The sequence below is a fragment of the Macrosteles quadrilineatus genome, unplaced genomic scaffold (genome assembly GCF_028750875.1).
Source record: "Macrosteles quadrilineatus isolate MER2022 unplaced genomic scaffold, UCM_ALF_1.0 Scaffold_8__2_contigs__length_117827958, whole genome shotgun sequence".
NCBI lineage: Eukaryota > Metazoa > Arthropoda > Insecta > Hemiptera > Cicadellidae > Macrosteles > Macrosteles quadrilineatus.
The window spans coordinates 42,796,180-42,813,277 of record NW_026542601.1 but is presented as its reverse complement, the minus strand read 5'-3'; the positions used below and the strand labels follow the sequence as shown (position 1 = coordinate 42,813,277).

Sequence of the window (17,098 nt, the reverse complement as noted above, 5' to 3'; positions counted from 1 at the left end):
TCCCGGGGGTTATTCCATACCCCCCCCCCCCCGGAGAAAAAAAACAGTCTAGAACCGCCTACAACTGTATTTTAAATATTAAGTTAAGATTTCCATTAAGTAGTAGTTAACACAGACATCATTAGCTACAAGATGTGAAACGTGTGTTGTAAATACAAATACTAGATTTATGAGATTTATGTTATACTGTATAATCAAGTTTAAATATATATATTTAGATAACTTTTGCATTATTTACTTAGTTTCTAAGTTAGGTTATTTCAATGCATAAATTGAATTCTTGAATACGATAAATGATCCTACTGTAGAAATTATTTGCACTTATTGTTTGTGACCTCATTAAAAAAAAAACATTAGTAAAAATTAGTAGCCTACAAATCGTTGGTAAAAATTTAGAAAATGACCTCAAGCTTGTAGGCATATGTCAATTTAAAATATTTTTAACTATACCTAATATCATTGACTATATACAGGGTGTTGTGAACTCTCTCGAAAAACTTCACAGGATTATTCCTTGGGTTAATACATGAATATTTTGCATTATAAACATGGTCGCCGGAGCCTCGTTTTCCGTCTGTCTGTCTGTATTTTTTTTTTATAAATAACCTTATAACTCGAGTTTGAATCGAGGTACAAACTTTAAATTTGACACACTTGTGTATTTTAACGTGGTACACAAACATGCAAAATTTCATTTCGTTGACTATAGCCGTTTCAAAATGGCGGTCATCTAAAATCTTTGACCTCAAATTACATGAAAACCACTAGAGTTACAAAAATTGAATTGCTTGCCAAATCAAATGACACATAGATCTTAAAGATTGGACAACAAACAGCTGAGTTATTATTTTTTTAAATAATTAATAATTTCTTTACTGGCTTTTAATTGTTATTGTTTATTCTTTAAAATCATCTGATCCTTTCTAAATTGTTACAACAATGTAAGACAGCTGGTTGGACAGATGATTTTGAGATGATGATCAGATGATTTTTTTGAGTTATTAGTTTTTTTTGTTTTTTTTTATATAATTAATAGTTTCTTTACTGGCTTTTAATTGTTATTGTTTATTCTTTAAAATCATCTGATCATTTCTAAATTGTTACAACAATGTAAGACAGCTGGCTTGCCCTAACAACAACATTTAGTTTTTTTTACTAGATGGTATTTTTACCTTAACTATTGAGATCTGTTTAAGGTTACGTAATGTACTCTGTATCAGATGATTTTAATGAATAAACAATAACAATTAGAAGCCAGTAAAGAAATTATTAGTTATTTAAAAAATTAATAACTCATTTGTTTGTTATCCGATCTTTAAGATCTATGTGTCATTTGATTTGGCATAAAATTTCCTACATTTTGTTATTCTTGTGTTTTTTTTTTTTTTTGTTTTTTTTTAGGCCTACCTCTAGTGGTTTTCATGTAGTTTGAGGTCAGATTTTTTTTTTTAGATGGCCGCCATTTTGAAACGGCTATAGTCAACGAAATGAAATTTTGCATGTTTGTGTACCACGTTAAAATACACAAGTGTGTCAAATTTAAAGTTTGTACCTCGGTTCAAACTCGAGTTATAAGGTTATTTATAAAAAACACATACAGACAGACAGACGGAAAACGAAGCTCTGGCGACCCATGTTTATAATGTAAAATATTCATGTATTAACCCAAGGAATAATCTTGTGAATTTTTTCGAGAGAGTTCACAAACACCCTGTATACCTATAGTGCCCCCAGAGAGGAGGCAACTGTCCGGTGTTGGAATCGGCATTGCAAGTAGGCCACAGACATGGACGACTGGGCATTGGGTCCCAGTGACATTCCTTTATCCAGGATGGAAGGGGTGTTTAGCTCTAGGAGAGATGGAAGTGCATCATATTCTCTAACCTACCTGTGTCTGTGGTTCTCTGGGCTTCGGCCTGCTTGTAGTGTGCGACCAGCATTCAGTGTGGCATATCCTCGACTTTGGAAGTAGCCTTTCCTGGAGGTGAAAACGGGCAAGTACCCGCAGCTCATGGGGACACTCAAGGGAAACGTAACTTTCCGCAGTGTGAGGGCAACGGTTTGTAGGCACTTATGCAAACCAATCCCTGTCTCTGATCACGGACGGTATGGTTATCTTGAGTGTGGGGGGTTCTTCCCGGAACCTCAATTGAGTTAAGGGTGTCGCCACCTTTGGTGGATAGGTTCATCCGGGTGGGTCCCACTTCTATACCTGCCTCCTTTTGGGAAACCCTGATGGCCTGGCAGTGATGTTGGGTCTGACGGGCAAACGAAGTAGATCGGGTGCTGGGTCCGAGCCCGCCAGGGGTATCTGGGGATCTATCGCTCTGGTTATCTCTGGTTTCCCAGCAATGGGTAAGGCCTCGATCGGGCAGCGGTGTAAATGGGAGGTTGGGGTTCCCCCCGTCAGCGTGCTGATGGTCCCCTTCCTCCTGGCTATCGATGGCGGGTTCTGCCTGTCAGGGATTAGATAGGTCCCGAGTGTTGCTTGCACTAAATGCGTCGGGGCGCTCTACTATGGACCTCTAGGTTCCGACCTAGTGGAACCCAGGTGGAGTGACGCTTAAACAAGCAGCCGGAATCCCTGGTTAGGATTGAGGGGCAACCCTCTTTCCGAAGGGTCTGCTTCGGCAGCCGGCGAGCCTGATGACCTTAAGTCATCCGCCCATGATGTGCTAAAGGTTGATGCGTAAGCTTCGGCCTACATCATGGGGCCCGGGTATGTCCTGAAGGATAGGTACCGGGTATGCAGTCAGGGGGCTTCGGCTCTCATGACAACAAATATAATATAATATAAATATAATATAATATAATATATATATATAATGTATACCTATAGTTGACTATACATATACACTCTAACTATAGGCTATATATACCTGTAGGTATATATAGTGAATGCTAATATATTGAAGTGTATTTAAAAGAAATAATTTCGTCGAATATCGGCTAAATCGAAGCTCACATACTAAAACGTTCTACAAAGTTTACCGGTGCAGTTAGTTTCCGCGTTCGTCGCATTGCAGCAGCACCAGACAGCGCTGCGCACTATTGATGCGATCCTTGCCAAGTCGCCCTTTGCTGTGAGTTCAAATTTGCTTTACCAGCGTGAGAGGTCCCATGGTGTAATGGTTAGCACTCTGGACTCTGAATCCAGCGATCCGAGTTCAAATCTCGGTGGGACCTGAAACTTTTGAATGACTGATTTTTCCTTTATTTTTATTCTGTGTTGATGAAAGAAAATATTGTTCAACTATATTATTCAACCCCGATTAGAATTAAAATTACAAAATTTAACTAAATTGCAGTCTTATCCATGGTCTTATCTTATGTCGTATTATGGTCGGATTACAAATTGCGATTGAAAATCTGTCCCATGAATTAAAAAACTTTTTTAAGATGTGACATTTTTACAATTTTTTTTAAGGCACAAAATTGAAAAGTACTAGATTATTTTTATAATAAATAAAAAATTACAGCGATTGTGTTGTACCTAGATATGTTTAGGTACCGGTACGAGGTACAGTTAATGTAAGTTTATGATCCTACCTATGAAACTACAGTAGGCCTACTTGCTACTTGTTTCACGGACATAAGTGTCGAAATTAAAATTAAGCAGCCAAGGTTATTCAAAAATCGTCAGGGATATTAGAGGCAATTTAATTATAAATATAATCAGCCAAAGGTCAAGGAGCTAACCAATCAAATCAGTTTAAACCAGTGATACAATTTTTTATGGTTGGAAACACTCCAAAATGGGTTTGTTTGTCATTGGATTTATATACGTGTACGTAATTTTAAATCATTAAATGTAGCATTCGTTAAATTAGTTTGTTATAATGTTATACATTTTGTATTCCTTTAGTCTAAAGAATTTTCATTTTAACTGTAAAAATAATTGGTCGGCTTCAGCCAGTAATGTGTTTGACATAAAGTACATTTAATTTATTTATTTGTAATGCCAAACTAAATACAAAAAATCACATTATGACAACCAGAATATGTTCTATACAATTAATATTGCAATTTATTCGTCATAGATAAGCGATTTTGTACACAGAAGTAAGCTATATTTCTAAATAGAGTGAAAAAAATAACTTGGTCCCATCGATGTATGTAACATGTACCTTATTATACATCGATGCTTGGTCCAAATTAATAGCTTGACTTTGACAACTCCAGTCATAAAATCGAACTCCACCGTGTCTATCCCAACGATGTATATAATATACATCGATGGTCCATCCCGCGTCTACGTTACGGGGATCCCGCCACGTGAAGTTTGCTCAAAATTTTGGCGCGTTTACGCGGGAATCCGTCGCGGTTTTCACGCTCGTGTAGAATGGTCCTTACCATTACCACCGCTCGCCGCTCAGACATATCGTGGCAACCCTTAACAAATTTACACGCAATTAAATTAGATCCGATGTCAGAGCGGCGCCGCTTGTATCGTACCCGGGGCCCACTACACATGATTTGATAAAGCTATCTAATAATGATAATTAATGTATTGTAAGCTATATCAAGGATTAAAGAGAAGACCCCAGACCCCACTACTTTAATCTACTCTACTTTAATCTTTCTTTGGTTATACACCCGAGAAAAACACATTTCAATTGTAGATCAAACAAATTTTATGTGGTAGTAAAACATTTACATATATATTAATGAATAAAATATAAAGCACTCCGGACGCTAATTAATCATAGTTTACTGAAATTGTATAAACACTATAAACTGTTGATATACTGCAACGAGGGTAACGACCCAATTCAACTATCAGTTGGCCCTATACTGTATTTTTGATTGAAGATATTGCAGAAAAATGTAAGATGGATTGGATCATTTAAGCACAGCATTAAAACACCCAAAGGAGAAAGATTATCCAATTGCTACGCTGAACAAGATAATCGAGATACAGTACGTAATCCAATCTACCAAAGCATATTTGAAGAAAGACTCAACAGGTTCTAGAGTGTTCTGCTTTCCTGATACCTTCGCCAATTCTCTCAGTACAATTCTGACCCCGGATGCCATTCGTACTCGGTTAAGTTTCAATATCAACCATTTCAGCTTTAAAATTCTAAAATCACTTTTAAATGATTCTATGACATCAACACTACAACTTTCTTAATGACTTTTTTAGCACCGAGACCTTTTATTTATTACTACTTTAATTAAATATATAAGCTAAGCACTAACCCCAACCATCGAAGTATATAACACAACCCCAACCCACCAAGGCGTGAATTCGGTATCTTCCACCCACCCATCGATATAAACACAACTTCCAACCGGAACCCCGAGGTGGAAGAGACAGGAGACCTTCAACGGGATCGTAATATTTTATCTACTGTAAGTCTATTTCGTATTTTTCCCTTCTAGAGAGAAAGATCGAAAATCGAATATCGAGAAAGATGTCATACAACAAAAAAGGTTGCTGTTAAAGGTCCTGCAAGCATGATCTATTCGATTGGTATGAAGAACTCCAAAGAAAAGAAACGTTCTTGTTTTCTACAACAAAAATGTCACGACCATTTTTAACCAAACATGAACATTGAAGGCACGAAGAGAATACATTTTGTTGATTCAGTTATAATTTAGTAATAATTGGTCTGCCATAAAAGAGACCTGCTTTCTGCCTAAACGCGACAAATATTTGTTTGAGATTTTATAATTTGACTAAACCACTTGATTTATTTCTAGAACAAGAAAGAGCAGTTTTCAAATCAAACCAGAGAGAATGAGAAGAGAAGCACGTGGTCGAAGAGGTTTCTATTTGCTGTTGGAAAGTATCAGGAGTTCAGATATTGGCAGCACTTTGTGTTCGACACTCGACAGCCCTGTCTCTTCGGTTCGAATGTCCCGTCTTCAAAAGACAGTTTGAAAATATAGTAAGCTATTTTGCTGTTTATATGCGTAGAAATGTGATCATTTCCAAGCAGTGGTAAGTGTTAGCAAATTTTATATTTCATTATTCAAACAATGCTATTTATCTACTGCTTTATTAGTACAAAGAAATGGACAAGTAACGGCTGATAAGCACGCACAAGTCCACATACTTAGCCTACATTTTTAAAAATGTCTTAAAGTTTGTTATACATATTTAAAACATTGGGTGTTAAAAAGTGTCATTGTATGATGTAAAAAGGTGTCGTTATACTTGTTTTAGCGAATTTCCCATATAGGGAATAAGCTATTACCGTAGTACTCATGGTAAGACCTGGACCCGGGACCGATTTTTTTTCGTAATTTAGTATATTGAAGCGTTATAATGCGCCTAATAGTTACGGAGAAAGTTCTAAAAAATTTTTAATTTAAAATTCCTATGTTATTCTTATGGAGGATAAGTAAACTGTTGTAGTTTGCTTATTTGTTAACATATTTTGCCCAAATTTGGAAAATGTTTTTATTTCTTACTAACTATTAACATTTTACATAAAAAACACTTTAACCCTCCCTGTTGCAGCAAACCTAAGTATGTGTTAAACTGATTCAATTTAAATAGGGAATAAATGTGATATTTTTAAGGAGACATTTTAGTTTAAATCCAATCAGGCAAATGGAAATTCGCTTAGTCTGCAGGTTTGCTGCGGCGGGGGTATTTAAATTTTCTAGCCTTTTGTGTTTTTCGTTCTTCATTTTCGAAGTATTAACCATTAAATGTTTAAATAGCCACCATTCTAAACATTTCCAAGCCGTGGTAAATGTTAGCTAATTTAATATTTCATTGTTCAAACAATGCTACTTATCTGCTGATTTATTAGTACAAAGAAATGGCCAGGTAACAAGCTGATTAGCACGCACAAGTCCACATGAGTTTGTTAGGGCTATACATAATTAAATTATTGGGTGTTAAAAAGTGTCATTATATGATGTAAAAAGGTGCCTTTATACTTCTTTTTAAATTTAATAAATTTTCTAGCCTTAGTGTGTTTCGATAAAGTTCTTCGTTTTCCAAATATCACGATTTTAATGTTTAAATAGCCACCATTATAAAATGGAAAAAAATAAAAAGCAAAATTTTTATAGACCATTTTGGGAGCTTTTAAGGGTATCAAGGTACCAATTTCTGCTTGTAAAATAACAAGTCAGCTTAATTGTGCAACATGGCGTAAAAAGGGGTTCATGAACGGGTGACCTGGTTATAAAAATAAAAAATGACCTGGCTCAAGTAGAAAATAATCACTTTTTTGTAAGTAACCTTGATAGTTTTGTAAAAAATGAGTCGCAAGATAAACCGCATAGACTTTAACCGATTACAGGTCGTCCTATTTGGCACAGGAAAGCATCCGAAAAATGTTAGTTACAAAATAAAAATACCCCGATGGTATATATTACGTCTATATTAATATTGCGTATACATTAGGTAAATAATGCGGATATATAAGGTATATTTTGCGTATATATTTTGTATATATTGCAGATATATTACAGATAGCCTATATTACGAATATATTAGACAGACGCTGCGTCGCTGTGAATCATTGGACAAAAGGAGTACAGAACAAAACAGAAAATTATTCGTGAGCAGGCTAGAAACACTGTGACTGTATACATATTACCCTACACCATCGATATATTAACACAAGGTGACTATATGAACTTAAGGTGACTATATAAAAAGGTGACTATTTTACTATTTCGATTACTTTAAGTAAATCGGGTTATTGAGAACCATCGGTATTTACACTTTCACGCTCTTTCAAAAGAGAAACTTACGCAATTACTAGAAATATGTTGCAACTCGTGCTACTATGCTATCAACTTTTTTTACTACAGAAAGAATAAACATACAGAACAAAAACAGCATCCAGTCTAGTAGGATTAGTACAGTTTCTGGTGAACTGTGAAGAATGGTTGCTAGAACTTTCTACTCTCCTAATAACAACCGAGCAAAAAGAACCCCGGTGATGGGAGGAGTTGAGTTCACTCGTGTTGGGACGGACCATTGGGACCATCGAAGTATATATATATATATATAAACACAACTTGTGTTAACTTCGATGGTTGGGAAATTGTTCAGTCCCGAGATCATTCTATCTCATGCATCCAAATAATGGAATCTATATACAGTAATATTATTATAATATCTAAAGTACCTTTTAGATATTTTTTGTTGTAGGAACTTCCTTAATTCTTCACCAATTTCCATAAATGAGGTGTCATTTTAAAGCTCTTTTTTTACCCACTACATGGGAAAAACATAAAGATATTCCAAAAATATCTACTAAGATATTAAATATTAATATTAAATATTAAATATTACTAAGATTGGAAAGATATTTTCCAATAGTTTTTTTGTAAAAACGATCTATTTAGTGTTGAAATGTTTATTTGAGTTATTCGATCATCTGAAACACGTAAATTAAATAAAAAAAAAACAAACAAATATTTACTTCTAAAAACCGAGTGTTTTATTTTTACTTCATATATGACAAAAATATTTATAAATCTATTTGCTGCACACAAAAATCCAACAAATTCTTTTAATAATATGTCTATAGATCTGTATCTAGTAAACTGTGAGATTAGAAATGCTCTATGTACTTTTGAATTGTTCTCCAAGGGAGTCTATGGAACCTAACGGACATCTTGGATTTGCCCGCCATAAGAGCAATGTTAATTTTGTTAATTGCAAACAGCCGCTAAAGAGTTATTTACCATCTCAAAATATTTTTTTCAAACATCAGAGTGGTTGTAGCTTAAATGTATAAGAACTGTGGGATTATAAATTTTGTTTCTAGTTTTTTTTTGTTTTTTTTTTTTTGTTTTACGATTTAGAACGTCTAGGCTCCAATGACACTTAAGCGGCATTCCGACAATCCTCGTGGATTGTAATATTACATCCAGTAATCAAACCCTTACTATCTATGCTAAGCTACTATCTATACTATACTATACTATACTGTGATTATACGTTTTGAGGAACTGAGGTTTACTAGATTTTCAAACCTGATGGAACTGATTTTTAAGAAAATTAAAGCTTACGGAGTTAATTCCCAAAAACTGTTAATAAGTAAGATTTCCATGTTACCCATTCTTATGAATAGATAGAAAACTGTAGTAATTTGCTTGTTTATGGATGTAGCCTATGTTGATCACATTTTTCAAATGTATTTATTTAACCTTATTCTATTAACATTTGGTGAAAAAAACATGTTATACCTTCTCCGTAGCAAACATGTGTACTCGCAATATCTAAAGTTATTTAAATGGTGAATAAAAATTTCTTACTTGTGGAAAATATCTATGGAAATATTATGGCTCCAATCAGACAAACTTAAATTCACTTAGTCTGCAGGTTTGCTGCGGCGGAGGTATTTTTTTACTTTCTAGGCTATAAAATAGCTATCAACTGGTCTAAAATTTAGAATTCTGTGTCAAGTAACTCAACAATACCATAATAAAGATAAAACACATAGATTGGTTGGATATCACCATAGATAAAACATAATCCCTAGGGATATTACAGTATATTTGTATCTACTGTATGATATTACAGTCATCGATGTATAATACCTCTACAGTTTATACATCATGATTCAGTACAGTACTGTCGTGCAGTGAAGAATGCTTGTTAAAACTTTCTGATCTCCTAATAACAATGGAGTAAAAAGGAACCAAGTCCACGCCACGACGATCCGTGTTGGGGCTAAGCTCAGTCCCAAGATTATGTGTCTAAATCTAAATTATAGAATATGCCTACATGTTTGATTATTTTATAGTTTAGAATTGTTATAAGGAAAACTACATTACCACACTGCCCGCACCTATTTCATTAAAATGATTTCTAGTATACCGTATATTTAGTTGTATTACAAGTTTTATAATACAGCATACATATACTGTATAAAAGTTTGGTTTTCAGCACTTTAATCAATAAACATATGATTATCTACACTTAGTATTTTTATTGTAGCTCGAACAAAACAAGTTCATATTAAACTGTCAACTCGAACATAAATTTAGGACACCGGTTTAAAAATTAAGAGTTTTATGTTTGCTTTATGCAACTATATGCTTAAACTGATTACTTAAACTAATTAGTAACGAAAAATAAATGGTTTACTTTGAAAAATTCAATAAAATTAAATACTCCCTATGGAATAGCCAAATTACTAGTTTAAAAGCACTGTCTACACTTAAACTATTTTTAAAACATTTACTAAGAAATTTGTCCTGAAAAAGCTTGGTTCTCCATTGTTATTGTAGTCATTAGAAAAGTGTTTTTCACCACACTACGATGTTTCTAGCAGTTTAATGTTGCAAACCGTGAAATGTAATAACATTATGCCGATGTTACAACTAAACGTTTGTTGGGGGCCGAAAGCTACGTATTTCTGGTCCATGCCAGCCAGCTGCTGTCATCGTATGGGGACCGAGCAGGTTTTTACATTCCTATGGCCAATAACCAGCTGTTCACTTATTTAATTAAAACATACAAACATACATACATAGTATATTTCGTACCTAGGGCCGAAAATAAGGATTTGCCGGCTCGACATAGTTTTTAAGTTCGAGACGAAGTCGAGTGTCTGTCTACAACTTAAAAACTATCTCGAGCCGGCAAAACCTAATTTTCGGCCCTAGTTACGAAGTATGCTACCGTTTGCAATTCAGTACTCCTTTTATCTATGGTTCTAGGGTCTTTACCAATTACAGTAATTCCAAAACCGTTCGTATACAGCTTAACTGTTGGAGACCTCTATTCTCCTGATACCAAGTAACCGAAGGAGGACTGTGGTGATGAGGTCGGGTGTCACAAAACCGATTTGGATTGAGAATACGAGACGCTTTTTTAGCTCAGCGATAGTGAAATTTACTTCTGTGAGTCCTTGAAGGCTAGCGGCCATCTTGGATTATTTCAAACCGCTGTTAAAGAGTTATTTATCTTCAAAAAATATTTGTTACAAATCCCAAAGTGATTGTAAAATATCTAGTGCAATGTTAGATCAGAAATTTTCTTTGTAGTTTTAATTGTTTTCAAATGGAGTCCATGGAGGCTAACGGCCATCTTGGATTTGTCAAAGAAAGCAATGTTTATGAGATAAGCAATGTATAATATAGCAATGTTAATGTTGTTAATTTAAAACAACCGCTGAAGAGTTATTTATTTACGATCTCAAAATATTTTTCCAAATACCTAAGTGATTGTAATTTAAATATCTAGTGCACTGTGGTATTAGAAATTTTCTTTCTACTTTTGTAATTGTTTTATGACGTCGAGTTGCGTTTTATAACGTCTAGGCTCCAAGGACTCATAAGTGTCCTTGGAGACTAGCGGCCATCTTGGATAATTTCAAACTGCTGCTGAAGAGTTATTTACCAGTACGTCTAGGCATTGACTAGTGTTTATATAGTCAATGGTCTAGGCTCCAAGGACTCTTAACACATTCACGAAGAACTGGCACTATACTTATATGTTCTATTAGTATCTGCAACTATTAGTTTAGTTGAGATAAATCAAAAATTACATAACACATACAGTATAATCATTTGCCATTGTAACAGAAACCTATGTCTGAAGTCAATGATAAAACGCGTTCTCATGATAAAACTAATCGTTTTTCGATCTACTTAATTCATGTTTATTTGCTTAGCATTTTAGGTTTTGCTTTACAAATACTGAACCTTATTTCTGTTTCTATTTAATCACACAGTAATTAATAATTCGTTTTATTGAAAGTTTTTATTGAAACACACTTCTGTCAGTGAAGAATTGATCAGGTAGGTCGGGATTCCCTTGGTTGTGGCTTTCATAGTACAACCATTGATCAGGAGACAAGAGGCCAACAGGGTATAGGTGATCCGAAAAGGATTTGATCTTTCAACTTTCTGACGCAACACAAATTTATTATGTAGTAGAAATTAAATTATTAACAAGGGCCTTATGGGTTGCCATGCTGGTGACAAAATAACAATGAACTATAAACAGAAAATCATAAAAACATTTTAGAAACTCCAATCACATGTTTTATTTGCAGCGTGGGGTAAAATTGAGAAGTAGGCCTACATTACATATTTTTGGTCGAGGTTTCGACCACTGGACGACCTCTAGTAATAATATAAATGAGCCGAAGGAATCTAGCATTTCGTCAAAGATGTGCGGTGAGCCTAGCACAGACAGTGTTCACAGACTACAACAGCTAAGCTCAGTCTGGGGATCATCATCGATAGGTCAACCATCTATGTACCGATAACATCGTCGCGAACACATCGATGTTCTCGGGGCAAAAACATAAATGTCAATCGATGTTTTTTTTCAGTTTTTAGTCTGCTCTCTATACTGCAACAGCTAATTAACCTAAAACAATACAGCCATGGAAAACATCGATAGTTCAATACTTGGCTAAAACATCGATGTTCGACGGAAACATCGATAATCTACCATAGATGTAAAAATATTGAACATCGATAGAAAAACATAGATTTTTCTAAAACTACTACTATCGATGCTCATCCCTAGCTCAGTCATTGTGAGTCCGGGGAATATTGAACCGCCACGAGTTTTACCGTCCCGAGATACTTGAACCGCCACGAGTTTTAACGTCCCGAGATACTTGAACCGCCACGAGTTTTACCGTCCCGAGATACTTGAACCGCCACCAGAGCGGATTATCAGGGTCAGTTTCGCAGAGTTGTAAAACAATTGAACCACCACGAGGGTTCTGCCTGGTAGCGAGGGAACTTTTTGAAATATTTATCCCTCCAGTTTCCCTCTTTGATATAAGATGGATGAGTCAAGATTCAAGGCTAGTGCGAGCAACAAACTGTAGTTCTTAGTACAGGAACCCAATATAAGTATGGAGGACATTAGTTTTCTCATTTTTCCTTCCTAGAATGTTGATAAACATACTACGTAGCCTGTATTATATTTAATTTGGTTGTCAACGTAAAAAATACTTCAGAGATGTTCGTATGTCATTATATAGCTTTGGAAGTTCATTATGGTACTGGAATGTTGACAAATCTACTCCTTAACGCTAACTTAAAACATTTAATTCAATGATATAGGTTAGGGTTTCAAAAATCTATTTAGTTTTCTAGTTATTTTAGTTAGATTAGTTAAGAACGTAAGGAGATGCCGTGTGGAGCACAGACTAACACCAGCAAACTTTTAGCCTGTACCATTTATTAAAAGCCCAGTGATTAAGGGCAGCAACATATAACATGTGTTTAACGGGAATCTGTACCCATAAACTTTTTAATAACCAATAAACCATGTCCATATGCAGGTTGCTCGCTTAAAGGTCAGATTAGGTAGTAAAAACCCACGTGGAGAACGTCGCGTCATCTCGCCAACTTAAATAGAAGAATGCGATCGTCGACAGCAGGAAATGTAACTCATTTCACCGTGTACTTGCACGGACTCCTGCAGAGAGTATGCGAGTAAGCTCACTGAATAGTACAGGTAAAATAATACAAAAACACTCCATATAAACAACAAAATTTGTACATTCATGAAATTTCACCTGTGAGTTACTAATAATATGAGAAATGAAGATCCGTTGAGTCCCCAAAATTTTGGGCGTACTAGGGCCCTTTTTGGGGCCCTTTTTGATCCGAAGGGCCCTTGTTCGTGAATAATTTTGTTTTTACGTTTAAGGTCGAGTGAGGTGTGGTTTTCGATGGTTTTAGTTATTTTAAATCGATTGGGACTAGTTTTAAGTGTATTAAACCACTCCATACAGGGTGTTTCGAAATATTATTACTTTTTACGATATTTAAACATTTATTCATAAAGTAATAAAATTAGTTACCTCCATGCTCTATATAAAAGGGGATAAATGTAAATAATTGTAATTCTTTACTACGTAAGGGGAAAGGATCACAAGGAGTAAGAGAAAATATTAAATACCCCCGTCACAGCAAACCTGCAGACAAAGCAAATTTTTCGTTTGCCCGATTTTCAATTAACAAAAATTGCAGTGAGTTTAATGAATACTTAGGTTTGCTGCTACAAGGAGGCAAATAAAGTGTGTTTATAGTAAAATATTAATATCCTAGTTTAAAACAAATAAATTTGCGTTTTACTAAGACAAATCTATAAACAAACAAACAAAATCATTTTACACTATTATCCTTAAATATTACATGGAATTTTAAATTTAAAATTTTTGAATTTTATTCATAACTAATACACTTACAAAAAACGTTAAAATACTAAATTATTTGTTTTCTTTAAGCTTTTTAAATGCTCTAGAGAAAAATTGGGAAACTTTGTATTTTGAGGGTCAAAGACTACAAATACCACATAAAACCCTGTACCAAGGACCGATTATGCCGGTTTCGTTAAAATTGAACCAAAATTACTCCAGTTATCATGTTTACGGACACGTATGTAACATGGATATATTATATTATATATATATGTATATAAAAACATATATAATATTTTGAGTTATCTAGCAACCCTCTAAACAGCAGCCCTCTAATGGTGCTTTAGGCTTCTAGGGGCATCGAAATGAAAACGTAAATCGGTTTCGGGTCTATGTTTTACCATAAGACCTTCGGTAATAGTTTATTTCCTATATGGGAAGTTCGCTAAAAGGAGACGGATTAAGTTTTACATTATAACATTATAACATAGGTTACTACGCAAAAACTTCAACTTTTAAGGTGGTGTGAATAGCCTTTCAATGTGTTTTCATGCAAATCTATTAAGACCAATTACAAATTTATATGTATTTTTCTAAGGTAGTAATTTAAGTTTTTTACACATTTATCAAAAATTAAAATAATTGTATTTGTATAAAACCTTACATTTCATATTAAAATGAACTACTTAAACTAAAGCTATTTTTCTACAATTTCCGTAGTATCTCTCTTTATAATTTCATCATCACAATAATTATTCTCAGACAACTCATTAAAAATTTTATTATTCTTAGCAACTTTTCCATCTTTACTGATATCGTCCAAGTTGGTGTTCAAGCAGGATTCCTCTTTACAAACCTTGCATATTGCAGAACAGGCAACACCAATCTTAAAGCACGAACAATGTAGTGCAAAAACAGCTTTCATACATACTAACGTTTGAAACTTGTATCTTAATTTCCTCAACATTATTTTCAATCAATACAAGTACGGTTGTCTTTCATGGTTATAACGACCAGGACAACACTAAGACATCAGCCAAGCATTGTCGGTACAAGCATTTTTGTCCTGAACAATGGGAACGAGGTTTATGGGGTAAAAATTGGGTTTTCTCATTTACTTCACCCTCAAAACACAAAGTTTCCCAATTTTTCTCTAGAACATTTTAAATAGCTTAAAAACACATAACTTATTATATTAACGTGTTTTTGTTTGGTTATTAGTTACGGATAAAAATACTAAATTTGTAAATTTAAAATTCCCATGTTATTCTTATGTAGAATAGTGTAAAATGATTTAGTTTGTTTGTTAATAGATATATCTTGGCCAAACTTGTCAAATTCATTTGTTTTATACTAGGCTATTAATATTTTACTATAAACACACTTTATTTGCCTCCTAGTAGCAGCAAACCTGGGTAATCGTTAAACACAATGCTATTTTAGATTTAATTGAAAATCAGTAAGTAAAACGGAAATTCACTAGGTCTGCAGGTTTGCTGTGATGGGGTTATTTAATATTTTCTCTTACTCCTTGTGATCCTTTCCCCTTACGTAGTACTTACTTTATACTAGGCTATTAATATTTTACTATAAACACACTTTATTTGCCTCCTTGTAGCAGCAAACCTAAGTATTCATTAAACTCACTGCAATTTTTGTTAATTGAAAATCGGGCAAACGAAAAATTTGCTTTGTCTGCAGGTTTGCTGTGACGGGGGTATTTAATATTTTCTCTTACTCCTTGTGATCCTTTCCCCTTACGTAGTAAAGAATTACAATTATTTACATTTATCCCCTTTTATATAGAGCATGGAGGTAACTAATTTTATTACTTTATGAATAAATGTTTAAATATCGTAAAAAGTAATAATATTTCGAAACACCCTGTATGGAGTGGTTTAATACACTTAAAACTAGTCCCAATCGATTTAAAATAACTAAAACCATCGAAAACCACACCTCACTCGACCTTAAACGTAAAAACAAAATTATTCACGAACAAGGGCCCTTCGGATCAAAAAGGGCCCCAAAAAGGGCCCTAGTACGCCCAAAATTTTGGGGACTCAACGGATCTTCATTTCTCATATTATTAGTAACCCACAGGTGAAATTTCATGAATGTACAAATTTTGTTGTTTATAAAACCCTATTTTACCTGTACTATGAAGAGGTAGTAGTTGTAGACGTGTGTGTGTGTGTGGATGTGTAATGTGTACACAGAGCTACAGACCACATCTGTGATCAGATGTTGACGAAATTTGGTAAGTGGGTACTAATCCACGGTATCTCCATGTTTTTTTTTTCATTTTAAGACGTTTTGATTTAAATGTTGATTTTTCCATAAAAACCCAAATAGGGAAAAAATCTAATTCTCTCAAAATTGACCCGAACGATTTTGGTTAAAACTTCTGAATAATTCAGAACAAAAATTCTGAACAAGATGGTATAACTCCATTGCTGTTCAAATTTCGGTTCAAAAGCTATTACTGTACTACTTTTGTAATTTTCCCCAAATCTATTAATTCACGAACAAATCGGATACAAAAACTACTCGACCAATTTTGATTTAAATTTTATGAATTTGATAGCCCATTTAACTCTAAATGTATCGGCACAACCTCTATTGCTGTAAACATTACGGTATAAAAGTGATAACAACTGTTGTGATTCCCCCAATAAATTACAGTATTAAAGTTACTCTCTCTGCTTACCCATATGCCATGATAAGGGGTTGTTGACATAGTGGGAGAAAGTATGTAACATATTGCTGATAACGTTTATTAATCACATATAATCTATTCACTAAAGTAACCTATACCAGAGTGTATAACAAAATAATACTAGTGATGCTGCTATGATTGTGGGAGAGGATCATGACGCTAAAACAGTTTTGGAAGTAAATAGTTTGTTTAGAATTTATTTAAAACAATAATAATTGATTGTTAAATCTTTTCCTGGTTGATAACATCCATGTTTTTTTTGTAAAACCTGTCTCTC

At 34.2% G+C, this 17,098-nt stretch overlaps 1 protein-coding gene and 1 non-coding gene across 2 annotated transcripts in view; one reads left to right on the top strand and one right to left on the bottom strand.

Annotated features, from left to right (window-relative positions):
* Positions 1-17,098, bottom strand: part of LOC128999748 (SH2 domain-containing protein 3C-like) — a 226,528-nt gene that overhangs the window by 198,582 nt on the left and 10,848 nt on the right. The gene's annotated exons all lie outside the window — the stretch shown is intronic.
* Trnaq-cug (transfer RNA glutamine (anticodon CUG)) lies at positions 3,115-3,186 on the top strand. The gene has a single exon. It is a non-coding gene; the product is annotated as a tRNA-Gln (tRNA).